This window comes from Chlorocebus sabaeus, chromosome 18, assembly GCF_047675955.1.
Source record: "Chlorocebus sabaeus isolate Y175 chromosome 18, mChlSab1.0.hap1, whole genome shotgun sequence".
NCBI lineage: Eukaryota > Metazoa > Chordata > Mammalia > Primates > Cercopithecidae > Chlorocebus > Chlorocebus sabaeus.
The window spans coordinates 34,623,380-34,638,497 of NC_132921.1; the positions used below are offsets into that span (position 1 = coordinate 34,623,380).

The 15,118-nt window shown below is 48.3% G+C and overlaps 1 protein-coding gene across 10 annotated transcripts in view; it reads left to right on the forward strand.

The window, feature by feature from the left end:
* Positions 1-15,118, forward strand: part of ZBTB7C (zinc finger and BTB domain containing 7C) — a 381,563-nt gene that overhangs the window by 69,016 nt on the left and 297,429 nt on the right. For all 10 annotated transcript variants that reach the window (XM_037982347.2, XM_073006328.1, XM_073006330.1 and 7 more), the window contains one exon: positions 4,575-4,799. The gene's annotated coding sequence lies outside the window, so the exon portion shown is untranslated. The remainder of the gene's footprint in view (positions 1-4,574; positions 4,800-15,118) is intronic.

A 15,118-nucleotide genomic window follows, 5' to 3' on the forward strand; every position in this document is an offset into this window, starting at 1 on the left:
TTGTATGTTTTTAATCCATACACATTTGAGCAGGCAGTGGCTTTCCCGTCCCTCCTGCCAAGGGTTGTGGGGAATTGATTAGGCTCTCTGGGTGCAGGGTAATCCTTTCTCTTCCCCTAACCAGGCTGGAGGGCCGAGGAGGGGTTCGGGTGGTGTTTCCAGGGACGATGGCTGTCTCAGCTGGCTGCCTCCCGATCCTGCCTGCCCCAGCCTTGTCCTTCCTGGCAGCCTCGAAAATCCTGGCTGGGTCTCCTGTGGCAGAGAAGGCCTGGGAACCTGACTCTTTGTGCCAAGCTCATATTTAGAAATGTCTTCAGCCAGACATTGGCATCGGTCCCACTTGGGCTCTGGGCAGGGGGTGCAGTCACATGTGCTGCCTTCGAGTGGGCAGCTTCTGAGTGGGCAGCAGCCCACTTTGACTATAAACACAATCCCTTTATGCAGACGAGCTGGCATGGGAACCTGTGCTCCTGGGCACTGGGAGGGGGTAAGCTCTGGTAGACAGTAGGGAGAGGGAAGAAAGATGTCACAAGGCTTAGACTGGGAAATACGGTGTTGGGGGAGGGGTCCCAGCTCCCTGATCCCACCAGCCCTATCCATTTTCTGCAGCTCTTTCCTGGGTGCCCAGGGCACTGTCCCTGCCTGAGTACGAAGCCTGCAGCCCCACAATGGCCCTGATAGACCTATCTTTTCCTTTCTTTTTTTTTTTTTTTTTTGAGCCGGAGTCTGGCTCTGTCACCCAGGCTGGAGTGCAGTGACCGGATCTCAGCTCACTGCAAGCTCCGCCTCCCGCGTTTACGCCATTCTCCTGCCTCAGCCTCCAGAGTAGCTGGGACTACAGGCGCCCGCCACCTCGCCCGGCTAGTTTTTCTGTATTTTTTAGTAGAGACGGGGTTTCACGGTGTTAGCCAGGATGGTCTCGATCTCCTGACCTCGTGATCTGCCCGTCTCGGCCTCCTAAAGTGCTGGGATTACAGGCTTGAGCCACTGCGCCCGGCCCTTTCTTTTCCTTTCTACCTCATGCATTCCCCAGTCCGTGGGACAGGAGTGAGGCTTTGGAGGGAGCCTCCCCGCCCCCCACCATGGCAGGGTTTGGCTCCATCTTCCCCTCAACATCTCCAGATCACACTTGTAAAATGTGGCCCTGGATGTCACCATCTCTGAGGGCCCTTTAAGCATTGACGGTGAATCATTCCACAGTTTCTTGCTCGGCCCGTGTGGTTTTCCGTGACAGTGCATGATGATGGGTGAATTAGACCAACTGATCCCGGCTTTAAATAGTAGGCCTCTAAGGTAACAAGCAGCATGCCGTAGCCCTGTGAAAACTCTCCTTTCTTTTACAACAGTTCCTTTAAGGAGGGTCGTTCACTCATGCCTCAGATATTTAATGAGCACCTACCAAGGGCAGGCCCTGTGCTGTCACCAGCTCTACAGTGGCGAATAAGACCTATCTCACTGATGGGTGGTGGGGTGGGAGCCTGTCCGCTCTCCTCGCATCACACCTCTGCAGGTCTTCCCTGGGGACTGAAGTGGCTTGCTCACTAAATTCAACTCTCTGGAGAGGAGGCTGCTTTTCTGCAGCTAAATCTTCAGAGAGAATCCAAATGCAGCCACAGGCCTTGCCTCCTACAGCCTGAGACCGAGCCAGGGCTATGTCCTTAGGCCCCTGGCAGCTCCACTTCTCCCTGTCTTATCCTTCCTTCCTCTGCCCACATCTCCGGGGGAAAAGCGCTCCAAGAAGTAGTCAAGAAGGCTGAACAGATATTTTCTTTGTATCTCCTGGGAACAACATGATAAATCCAGAATCACAGAATGGATGGATGGATGGGTAAATAAGCAAGTGAGCAAATGAATGAAGAAAGAAATAGATACTCAGTTCCAGCTCCAAAGGAACTGAAAATTCAGATGAAGAGAAATGGCTTGTAGAGTGGTGGCACCGTGGTACTGAAGGGGGTCCTTGGGAACAGACTCACCTCCTTCTTTTATGAGAAAGGAACCGCAGGCTCAGAGGAGAGGGGCTGCCGCAACGCCGGTGACAGAGTGCAGAGGTCAGAGGATGGCGAGCTTACGCAGGGTGGTGAGATCCAGAACCGAGTGCAAGGCTGCCCTAAGTGTCCCTTGTCCTTGGAAAAAATTGCCTTTTCATATGGTTGGGAGTGGACGGTGCAATTTTTCTTCGAGGGTTAATTGTTTTGCTGACAGCACAGATAATTAGGAATGAGAATCCTGGAGTGAGGGCGACAGCACCATCTGCTATGAATATGTTTCAACCCCACCTTGCAGGAGAGCTTGGAAGTACTCCTATCCTCACTCTCCCCACCCCAACAAAAATGAATGTGCTGTAGCTGTTTGCCTCTGGGGCCAGGGCTGCCAGGTGACCTGCAGCCAGTAGGGGTGGGATGGTGTCCATTTTATTAAGGGTATAGTTTCTTCTCCTTCCCCCATCGCATCTACTGCACATAGCAGGGCTCATTGAAAGTCCCAAGGCTGAACGAGGATCCACAGACAGCCTGGGACAAAGAGCGATGATGCCAAGGGGCAGATTTTCTGTTCTTCCCTGAGCCTGAAGTCTGGAGATCTAGTCCTCTGTTGACTAGAGGTGGTGGCCACATGGGGCTGCACTGAGCTGCATGCCTGCCATTAAGGTTGGAAGTCATTTTCCTGCCAGACTCTGTGGATCTCCTGTGTACCCTGGGTTTCCTGGCCTGTGGCCTATGCTACTTGTTCCAGAAGGAGGTTGGCCCTGCCTTTCCTTGCTAAGTAGGAAGGTCCTAGGTTGTGAGTTTCTCTATGTCAAGAGAAGAGCTGCTTTGGAATCAAGCAGAGAATCCCATTGTCCAGGAGCAACTGAGATCTTTCGTCAAATGGGCTGACTTCTATGGGTTGTTTTCATTTTTATTATTTAATAATATATTCCACACATAGAGTATATGAAATGTATATGCACATTTTGGAGATAATAATAATTGTTTTGCTCTTTCGAAGGGGCTTCTAACCTCTGTTGCTTTGCACAGAAGTGACTTGGCGCCTGAGCTGTAGAGGGCCAAGTTGCTGGGAGGCTCAGGGTCAGCCTAGCCTCTTCAAAAGCACTGGCTGTTTATCGCGGCCAATTTCTTTGTGCCTGAGCTGCTCCTGTTAACTAGGAGCATCCACATTCTTGCCTTTCTTATTTATCATTCTGTTATCTCTGTGCTTTCTCCTCTTCGACCCTCCTATGAGGAAAGAAACCAAAGGCATGACTGTTTTCCTCTTCTCCCCACCCCCCTGCAGCAGGGCAAACAGGCCAATGTCCCTCTCCTTCCCATTCCCACTCATCCCCCACCCCTGAGGTGACTTGGAAGGAAGATGAAGTTAACCTAGGGCCAGGGAGCTTGCTGGAAAGAATGATAATTGGCTGTTTCACTTACTTACTGTGTGACCTTTAGCAAGCTTCTCAACCTCTCTGTGCATCTGTTTCCTAGTCTTTCAAACACCCCTCCACAGAACTACTGAGAAACTAAATGGATCCCCAATGGATGCAAAAGCAGCTTGAAGAGTCTAACCATTATATATGTGTTTCTTCCTTCTTTTGCCACTCTCACCCCTGTCCCTGGGGCTTCCTTTTGTCTGCAATCCTGGGTGTCCTGATGGATGTTCTTCGTCTGCCACAGTCTCTTCTCAGCAATGGCCCACTGAAGCCTGGAGGAGCCCATGTTTGAGGTGCAGCTGCGAGTCACAGCCAGATGGACACCCCAGGAGCCTACCCCTTTCACCCCCAAGAGCTGGAGACTGTGCCTGGTCAGAGACGCAGGGCTGTAGCCAGCTTGGACTTGTCCAGAGATAGGCAGACCTCCAGACTGGGGCAGGCTGCTTCAACCAGAAGCACTTTGGCTCCTCTTGACAGAGCGTAAGCCACAATCTTGGCTATGAAATGTGATGGCTCCGTGGAGCCGGTGTCTCTGTTCTTCATCCCAGCAAGGTTTGTGTTTCCACTTTTGTGTCTCACTCTGGGATGAAGAACTAGGAAAAGATGTTCATCATCAGCCGTAGGTGGGATGTCCTACCTGGAGCCCCCTACAAACTACAGAACACCAGAAGCCTTGCTTGGGATACCTGGGCTAGAAGAGTTAAGGAATGTTCCACATAGATGTGTCCTTGCACTTCTATGTACATCTCACAGATGGAGTGAGAACATGCGTTTCCTTTCTCTTTCCTGGGGTGATGGAACAGCGTGAGGGAGGTTCTGTTGGCCAGTCTGGACTAAACTCTGAACAATGGCTAGGGTTTGGATGCAGGATTAGAAGGTGAGTCTTTCAGGCAGTTGAAATGAAGTATGCAGAGGTAAGAAAGGAATGAAGGGCGTATGTGTGCACGTGTGTGCGGTGGGTGTGTGTGTTGAGGCCTAGGCCTGGGTTGGTGGGCAGGACACTGTCGGTGAAAACCCTGGATGAGATCGAGTTGGTATAGTCATGAAGAACTGCAGACCCTAATAATAAAGAGAAAGAGGAGGATGGCTAGAATTTTCAAGAACAGCTAAAACCTGGACATGTGTTTCTGGCCCTGATAGGTGATGGAGGCCTCTGTTCTTCCTGCAGATCCCCTCTGAGCAGCTGGGAGCTCAGAAGCTCTCTCCAACCCTGAGGAGTGGGTCAGCCACAAGAGCAAGAAGTGATGGCGTGGAGTCCACCCAGGGCCTGAGGCATGAGCAGAATCCACGCCCATTAGACCTGGAGCCTTGGCGTTTGGGGCTGCACTGCTGGGGAGATCCAAGAAGAATCAATGTTTTGGCCCCTGGTGACGTGTACATGGTGTAATGACAGGTAATGAACCTGAGGCTTGTCTATCCTTTATGAATGATATGGCAGGTAGGAGAATACATCAACTTGCGGTAAGCATAAAATGTCAACCCGTGGGAAGATAACTATGCAAACAAAGCACACTAAGGCCTGATAAGATGATAGATGGATGCTTTATAGTTATTAGTTTCTGCCCCATGTGCTTGCTGGAGCCAAGCACCGGAAGATTTAGCATCAGATGGGTTCACTTCCTATGCCTTATGGGAAGGCCTGAGGCCTTTATGGACGTAGCATGTCATATTTGAGGAACTCAGAGTAACAAATCAAGAAGTCATTATTCCCCATCAGCTTCTGTGGGAAACAGGGAGTTCATGCCAGTGGAGAAACAGAGGCAACAACAAGTGAAGAAGCTCTTTCATTGTGTCCCTGACGTGTGAGGGATAGACCTGGAAACCTCAGTGGTTGGGAAGCCTTTAGGTCTGGTTCAGATATGTCAAATGACAGGTGTGGTGATGGGTGAGTCCTGCTTGTTAAAAACAAAAGGCTTTGTGTCTTCCCATTCTTTCAAGAATGCCCAGGCAATTAGCAGATGATCAAAGGTGGATGAGGTAATGGGTAGGGGTCTGGAGAGGACAGTAGGGGTCTATCGGATACTTTGGGTCTAGCAGTTGATTCAGGGAAGTCAGCCAAGCCTAGAAGCACCAAGCAAGTCTCTAAGGCCTAAAAGGCAGGGCCTTGAGACTAGAAGGACAGGGGCCAGCCAGTAGGCTGGAGACCCCAAAGGTGGGTTCTGATCCAATGGCAGAGTGCGTTCCCATGGATTTTCTGGTCTTTGCTGTGTGCGTCATATGAGGTACCACCCTGGCAACTTCCACTGTGGGGAAAATGGTAGGCTGGGGTGGAGGCAAAAATAGCTTGGGGTCTTGGGAAACTGACCAGGGCAAGGGGAGAAGGGCCAGTGGCCTGGGACAGGAGGCCCAAGAGGGTGTGGTAAATTCCTTTTCAGTGCAGGCCAGTGTCAGGGTCCCCAGGGTCAGAGCCAAGGGATGGGGAGGAGCAGAACATTAGGACTTCTGGGTGGCCTTGTTCTAAATTAGGCAGAAAGGATAAGTTGAAGAAGGAATCTAGAAAGCCGAGCCCAGCTCTAGGAAGTGGATCAACCAAAGGCGCTAGGTGGGCTCAGAACTGGACTCCTGTCTATATAAGGAAATGGAGGAAGAATTGAGCTCCAGGGTCTCTGGCAAGGGGTAGTCAGAGACTGGCTATGACTGGAGGGGCTGAGCTAGGGAGCTGGCCTAAATATGACCTGTATGGACTGGTCCTGGGCTATCCCCAGACCCCACCTCTCAGTGGGGCAAGTGGTCTGTACTTCTTGGACTTGGCTGGGGACCTCCCCAGGCTGAAGCTGGGGAGCATCATGGTGGGAGGTGATGGGGTACTGGATAGAAGCAGAAGATATCCAATCCTGGAGGTAGGTGGGTGAGGACTTTCAAGTTTGTAATCTTAGGAGGCTAATGGGCAACATGCCTCCTGATGAAGGCCAGAAAGAGCCAAGGACTGGGTCTGTCAAACGCTCTTCTCCTATGTTACCAATGTTTACTGATTACCTGTTGTGCACCAAGCACTGTGCTCAGTGCCAGAAATACAGAGAATGAGCCGCGGTTTGCTTCCGGGGTGGGGAGTGTGGAGCCTGGTCCAGACCTCTGGAGGCTTCAAGCTTCTATCTTCAAAAACAGGGACGATACTATCTCACTCATAGACTAGTGGGGAGAATTAAATAAAATAAAACATGTAACACACTTAGGACAGCAGCTGGCACCATAATAAGTGATCAGTACATTTAGTTTTGTTTCCATGATTCTGTTTTTGGAGAAGCTCAGAGTCTGGCGGGGGTGAGAGCCAGGAAGGCTGGGAGAAGTGCCTTCTAACTTCCAGGGATTCTGACTGCTAACAGGGTTGGGGGCCTGTGCTTTGAAAACCGGTTATCAAAATTTCTCTGGCCACAGAAAATGTGATTTAGGTGGACCCTACCACTCGGAAATGGTCACTGCATTTATGTGCTTTGGCAGTTGCTAGGCACACAGAAAGACTAGAGGCAGGAGGGGTGGGGCCAGGAATTTAGAGAAGTGTTGAGAAAAGAGGACATTCTCCGAATGCTTGGAGAGTCTTGACTCCTTGTCTTCCAACTCAAGGGGAGGAGTATGCAAGAAACCAAGGCAAGACTTGTGACCTGGAGTGAGGTGGCCCAATAGCCACTGGGGGCGGGCTTCAGATGCAAGCCACGTGTGTCATTTTAAATGTGGTAGTAGCAGCATTTAAAAAAGTAAAAATAAGCAAGGGAAATTAATTTTAATGATATATTTCATTTAACTCAGTAGGTCTAACATATTATCATTTTAACATGTAATCAGCATAAAAATTATGACTGAGATATTTTACATTCTTCTCATACAAAGTCTTTGAAGTCTACAGTGTATTTTGTACTTATAGCACCATCTCAGTTTGGGCCAGCCACATTTCAAGTTGGCTAGTGGCAACTGTGTTGGATAGCAACAATCTAGACTCTAGGATATCTTGCCAAGGAGCACCCAGGGGCCAGGGGTATCCTGAGCTAGACATCAGGATTTATTATTACGTTCTCTTCTTATGAAATGTCTATAATGAATCCCTGGGGACATTCTCTTGGATAATAAGAGATGTCTTGAATCACTTATTCTAGATGGTGACTTACGTTCTCAAACCAGCCCTGACTCCAGGTCTCAGCAGCTGGGTTCAGGACTCTGCCACTTGCTGGGTCTGGGACCTTCAGGTGGTTCCTGAAGGTCTCTGAGCCTCAGAAGCTTCCCTGAAACTGGAACTAATAAATTCTATCTATGTAACTATGAGGTAACTAAATAAAATAATGAATTATTGCTCTGTGACACTCAATTTCAAGAAATAATTCTTTTTATTTTCCTAAATCGAATAAAAACAAATTCGGGTTTTCCTCTTGGCTAAGTTTGGCAGAAAGTTTCCTAACTGGCATTTCTGTAGTTCTGTCTCCACTCTCCTTTTGCATGAGAACCGGGCCGCTTTGCAGGTCAGCACAAATGGGGAGGGGTGAGCCTGGGCCTTAGCCCCTGGTGGTGACAGCTGCCTGTGGTGCCCCTTTATCCAGACCTGTGTGGTCAGCTGGAGGGGGCAGGCCCCTGCAGCCAACTGGTGCTCTATCTATGCCAGCTCTGCCACAGGGGAGGCTGGAGTTCCCAGGCCACCATCTCTAGGGGGCGGACAGCACCCAGGCACTACACTCCAGTGGAGTGAGGGTTGCCAGCCACTCCAGGTCCCAAGTCATCCCACCTCTCTTGGGATCCAGCCCAGCGATCCTTCTCTGAAAGTTCCATGTCCTTCATCCCTCTCTCTCCTGCCTCCCAGCCTCAGTCTTTGAAACAAAGGCCTGTTACTACCTTACCATGTCCCCTTGCTTTTCCCAGAAAGAAAAATTCAGATAACTTCCCCTTAGGGTAGGGAGTCCAGATCTTATTGTCACAAAATATGGCTGTTCTTTTTGGGACTGGAGGGGGTACACATTTTATGATCCTATGAATGGCAACTCTGGCCACTGACCCCCAACAGCAGCACAAAGCAGTAATCGCTACATAGCGTTACTGACCTGGCACCCTGACACATGTAGCTGGTACCTGGCCGGTGGTCACAAGGCCAGATTCCCCTATACCCAGCCCCATCTGAAGAATGAGTTAAATAGTTCCTGCCTTCTGGGTTTTTTCTGAGCCTCAAGTGAGATAATGTATGTGAAGGTCCTTTGTAAAGTTATCAAATGTTATTGAGACTCTTAGTTCCCTACCTGGGGGTGTTTTCTGGTCTGGGAGCTGAGTTTGAGGCTGCACATTTGATTTAAAAGGTGCCCCTTCTCTTGGCATCTGACGGCAGATGGTGCTGCCATAGGACTCAGCTAGGTGTTTCCATGAGGTGCTCCCCCTAGGTGCTCTATCCCCCGGGTGAGCGCCTCTGAATTAACCCCTTGCCTCCTGTTCTCCTTTGGGAGAGGGGAAGGATCTCATGGCAGCGGTAGGTTTCCCTGACATCTTTACTTTCCCTCAGCCTGTTGTGTGCGTGGGGTCTCTAGCCAATCCTCCTGAGTTTGGAATCCACCTAGATGATTGTGAAAGCTCATAATCCATCCTTCCTGGGACTTGGGAGCAAGCCATGGATCTAAGTAAGTCCTATAGGTCCTCCTTGCCTCCCTGGCTTGGGTCTGGTGAGGATTCTGTGATAGGGAATGGGGGCTCCAGGCAAATCCCATGTCCTCTGGGCCTGGCGTGGAGGGAGTAGGATCAGGAGGTGCAGGTGGGTGACTTGAAGAGTAACTGGGCTTAAGCTGCACTGGAATCAGGGCAAAGTCTGCAGGATAAATGGAAATTCTCCGGGCCTGGGCATTGAGACAGCATTTTCAAGGTTGGGTCCACATTTGACTGTGTGTGGTTGGGTTAATGGGCCTTTGATGCTCGCCGCAGTGGTATTTGGGTCACTCGTGTTGCTGCCTGCCTCTCTAGACTGGAGAGCCCCCGCCCCCTTTAGCAGCTGGCTGCCGCTTCCTGCTGGCTCTCCTGGGGCCTGAGCTCTCAAGGCTGTCACGAATCCTAAAAGAGTCCTTCAAACCAGTGTCACTGTGACTTAACATCTATTTCAAAAGATGATCTATGGCACATTTGGGGGACAATGCAGAGGGGGGTGTCACAAACTCGAGCACATTTGGATAAGGTTATCGACCTGGCTTTTTCTTAGTTTGCTATGTGACCCAGTGCAGTTCTTTTAAGTTCCCCAGACCTTAATGTTCTCCTCTGTTAAATGGGCACGAGAGCCTGTACTGCAATGATTTAATCCTGTTTCCAGGTGTACATGCACTCTAAAAGTAACAGGCGCTGTGGATCTTACTTGCTAAAGATTTGAGAGAATTATGGCAACACTCTTTCCTCACCGAGTCTAGCAGTGTGTAAATTCTGTTTCTTTAAAATTAGTCTCTTTATTGCTTCCTGGGAGCCCAGGGGGAGCAGCTTCTGCTGTATCACCTTAAGTTTTGCAGCAGGGAGAGGAAGAAAGCCACATTGCCCTTGACTGACAACCTTCATATGAGTATTTAACAATTTTAATTTTTCATGATTCTTCTGATAAAAATAGTACCCAACTAAAAACAAATACATTTGTATTTTCCATCTCCTTAATTAGTTTCTAATTTGGGGGTTCTTATTAGCTTAAAATCATCTTGCTGAAATGGTCCTTGGATTCAAAAAAATGTGAAAACCACAATCAATTCTAGAGAGATCTTACTATTTAATTATGCTGATTGGAGCACTAGAGACCCCTGGTAAAACGAACCTCTCAGAATAAGCTTGATTTGTGTAATTTGGTTTTTAAAAATTTGGGATGCATATTTATCATGTTCAACTATGTGTCGTTGTTCTCCTTGAGATTCTGACTTGTCTTGTAAGAGATGAGGGGAGGAAGCCATGGACTGTTGAGCCCATGGAGTCACTGGTAGGGGCTGGCCTGGAGGGAATATGAGGTCCCCGGCTTGCTTGGTAATTGGAAAATGGCTTTTCTTAAAAAACAAACAAACAAAACAAAACAAACAAAAACCAAAGGCGAAGTAAAAGGTCACAAAAAAAACAGACTAGGAAAGAGTAGACTGATAGAATTTTGGAGCTGAATGGTAGGAGAGCATCTTCCATGAAATCCTAGAAAATTAGCAAATCCTGGGTTAGAGATGTATTTAGAACCAAATTCTAGATTATAATATAACTTTGGAGACACTGAGAAGACTAGTTGCTCAAAAAGATGTACCTCCCACCATCCAAACCCCCAAATCAATTTATGCTTTGCTGCAAGTGGCACAGCCAGCTGCCATGTGAAAGGGAGGACACTGCACTGATCATAATGTTGTCTTACCAGGAAACTGAAGCTAATGCTGATGAAGCGATAGCTCTAACCACCAATTTATACAAGAGCCAAGGACTTGTGGAAGGCCATCACCAAGTTCAGACGGCGGGGGGGGGGGGGGGCGATCTTTGCAGTACCAGTAACCTTATTTCTTTCTCTAACGTGACTGATGTTCAGTGGGAAAAGCGGATGGGGAAGAGGGAATTGTTATAGACTGAGAGAATCTTAATAGATGCACGAACCAAATGCAATCTATGAGTCTTGTTTGAATCCTGATTCAAGCCAACCTACTGTAGAAGGATATGTTAGAGAGAATCGGGTTAAATATTAAGGAATTAGCGTTAATTTTTTAGGATGCGTAATGCTGCGACAGTGTTATATACTGAAGTAAATTCAGACAACATGATCAACATGATATGATGTCTAGAATTTTCTTTTTTTTTTTTTTTTTTTTTGAGACGGAGTCTCGCTCTGTCGCCCAGGCTGGAGTGCAGTGGCGCAATCTCGGCTCACTGCAAGCTCTGCCTCCCGGGTTCACGCCATTCTCCTGCCTCAGCCTCCCGAGTAGCTGGGACTACAGGCGCCCGCCACTGCGCCCGGCTAATTTTTTCTATTTTTAGTAGAGACGGGGTTTCACCATGGTCTCGATCTCCTGACCTTGTGATCCGCCCGCCTCGGCCTCCCAAAGTGCTGGGATTACAGGCGTGAGCCACCGCGCCCGGCCTAGAATTTTCTTTAAAATATTTCAGAAAAAAATTTCAGAATAAAAGATTTTAGTGAACAATATACACAAACATTTTGTGTCTGTTTGAACATTTCAGTGATTAAAAAAGAAGTGGAAATGTTCCTACTAGCTGGCTGAGCCCTGAAATTTCACCATTAGAGCTTTGTTTATCTAACTTAAGCCTTTCTATGCCTATAGTGTACAGCTTGTCCTGGGAGCGTGGTTTACCCTTCGGGAAAGTGACAGTAGAGAACATTTCCTCAGTACAGAATATGGTAGGGTCACGTGCAAAAAGATTTCAGGGTAAGGCAAGTTTGGAGAAGGCTGCCTTGAACTAAGCCAAAGAGATTTCTTCAGAGCCTTGGTGATGCTAATATACACTGTGCCTCTTGGATGGGGACGGGCTATCATAATGCAGTGTGCCCCCAAATTATTTATTATGTGCTTCAAAGGAAATAGAAACTTTCAGTCCCTCCAAGGAAAATCAGAATAAAGTTAGAAACCTGGGTTCCAGAACTGTTTCTGGTTACTCATTAGTCATTGGGTAGCCACTCAGACTCCATGCTGCACGAGCCTCAGTTTTTCTATCTGTAAAATGAACTTAATATCACTTGCCACCTACCTCACAAGAATGTGACACGGCTTTGTATAGCATAAAGCCCAAGATTGAAGGATAAGTTGTGTGATTATTATTTGGTACCATTTTCTGAGACTTTGGTCCACAAACATTTCTTGCATGCAGCATGGCTCTGTCTGCAGGGTGCTGTCTAAGACACAGAGGCAGTAAGACAAGTTCCCTGTCCTTCAGGAACTCATGATGGAACTGAGGAAGCAATGAAAACACACAGGGAAGGGGGCTAGCAAAGCCATCTGGCCCGTGGGACAAATGAGCGGTTCAGGTTCGGAGGAAAGGGGGCTCACTCTTGGCTTGGGTGGTGTGCAAAGGCCACCTGGAGGAGGTAACCCTTGACCTGGCAGTCTGGGGCGGATTTAGATGGGCTCTCTCTTTGTTGGTTATGGATTACTCGGTTGGAACACTGCCCTCGCCTCCACACGCCCACGTTCTGCAGCTGAGCACATAACCCTTGTTTGGATTTCGGTGCTATCTGACTTGGGGGCCCAAGTCCTTCCTGTCTGGAGCTGGAGTAGATGCTCCCCCTGCCTAGCCCTCACAGCCACTCCCATCTTCTCTTCCATTCTGTCTCCACCCCCTTTTCTTCTTCCCACCAGGACCCAGTAAGGCTGGGATTACTCATCCTGCCCACACTCATTCAGTCCTGCCCTCTCTTTTCGTTTTTTTTTTTTTTTAATGTATAAAAATATAGAAACCACGGGGACAAAGCAACAAAATGACTCAGACACCCAGGCCTTCATGTGGAAATGTTTATCATCATCATCATCATCATCATCATCATTGTATCACTCCTTAGGGCAGTGAGAGATAACAAACTCTGATGGAAACATTGGAAAAGGCTGGCAGTGGTTACTTGAGCGGAGGTGAGGGGACCTGAGGCACACCATGAAGCTGGCCCAGTTTCTTGGGTGCAGAGAGCTCTTTGGGGCCACTGACTCGCCTCAATGAGTGTGCATGGAGTTTTTCAGGATGTGAACAGTAGGCATGAGCTCTTGCTACCTAAAAGTCCACATCACCCTTTAATTTGCACAGCAGAAATGAAAGAGAAGGCCCTAGAAAAGGATGGCAGTGTGGTAGAGACCTCAACAAGGTGCATCCCATGCCCAGGTGCCCTGCTCTGGGCCATGCCTGGATTTAAAGACATGCTGGGGCATGCCTTGTCCTCAAGAGCCCTGCACAGAGCTTAGCTCCCTCTGAGCTTGTTAGAAGGCTACACATAAGCTATTGCCAGTACTGATATTTTGAGAAAGGACTTACTCAGTGCCTAGCACAGAGTTGGCCCCCATTGTGGACTTGCACAGCAACCACAGAACCTTAGCTTTGAGCTCAGAGAGCCCTGATGTTGAGTTCTGGCTCTGCCACTTGGGGAAGGTGACGCAGTCCCCCTGAGCCTCGCTGTCCTCAAGTATGACATGGGGAAAGTACATCTCCCTCCCGGGATTGTTGTAGGTGCAAAATGAGATGGCATGGACAGTTCTTGATCCAGTGAGCCCTCAACAACTTTTAGTTTTTGTCCTCCCCACTCTGCCACTAAGGAGTAATAAGATATGGGGCAAGATACGCTGAGCCTCAGCTTCCTTATCTATTAAACGGAAATAGTTAGATTGCCTGTCCTACTGACACTAAAGCGAGAGTTTAATGGACAGCGTCGGTACAAACACTTCAAGGAGTACAAAGAGTCAAACACTAAAGATGCACGCATGTGTATTCATATGTACAAACCCACATACACAAACTGCACCCAGAAGACGGAAATCTCAGGGTGGAAAAATGTATTTGCATTGTAGTGCAGGTGGTCTGGGAGGGCGACAGGTCAGCACCAACTCTAGACTGGCTTGGATTGTACTTTTGGTTGTTTTACTTTCTCAGAGGTTGTTTAGTTTCTTTTCCTTCTGCAGCCCCTCAGCAGAGTGTGGCTTGGGGCAGCAGCAGCGCCTAGCTCTGCCTGTCAGCTTTGCACGCCCCTGAACATGTCACTAACCACTTCTGCAGACACAAAAATGAAGGTTAGAAAATACCAGCAACAGGGCACAGGGGATCCAACAGGATGACGAGTTAAAGCCTTTCTACGTTGCAAAGTGGTGGTCAAATGGAAGAGGCCGCTGTGCCTTCCAAGCTCAGTGGAATGAAAGGTTTAATAACGCTTGTTAATTGATCAATGTGTGCCCTGCCATTTTGGCTGCCTTTTGAGGAGATGGTGGTGATTATTTTTATATTAGAGAGAGACTTCTTAAAGAAGCCGTCTCTGACCCTGTGTTGCTTTTATGACTCAGAAAATATATCTTCTCCCAGCCCTGGTGGATAACAGTCAGGTGGCCACTGGGACTGAGACCAGCCATCCATTTACCCACTTATTCTAATTAGTTTTGTAACTCAGCACTCACTCTGGGCTTTGATTTACGGTTAATGGTTCATCTTTAAATGAACACTTGTCTGGAATCTTCCATCAGTCAATGGCTGACTTTTAGGAAGTGGTGATATTGACCTGGCAGCCATGTAGTGAGTCCTGGAAAGTGAAATCTATTTTTTTTTGGTGGTCGGGGAGGCGGGGGCAGTATTTCCACTGCTTTTTCCCTACCAGGCACATCAAGAACCCCCCTCCCCTAAAAATACTCTCATTTTAAGGCTACGTGGTATATGGAAAGAGCACAAGGCTGTGAGTCAGGAGATAGGCATTCTAGCCCAGCTTTGCCATGAACTCACTGTGTGCTGCCAACCACGAGACCTTGCTGGGCCCCAGGTTCCCATCTGATGGATGGTGCAGGGTTGGGAGGGGGTTCCTCCCCTGAGCCTCTGACTTACTTTGGACATCATTTGGGCCAGCCCAGCCAGGTGTATAGTAGGTATGCAGTAAATTTGAAAGATGTTTGTTCAAATTACAAAAATAATCACTGCTTTGTATCAGAAAAAAATAACAACATAGAAGTATTTAACTTCTATGAGAGAGTGAAGGAACTTATGAAACCATCCCCCATCACCACAGCTCATCACTGTCTACAATTTAGGGAATTGCTATATCTGTAGCCAAATCCAAATCCATATCACTGT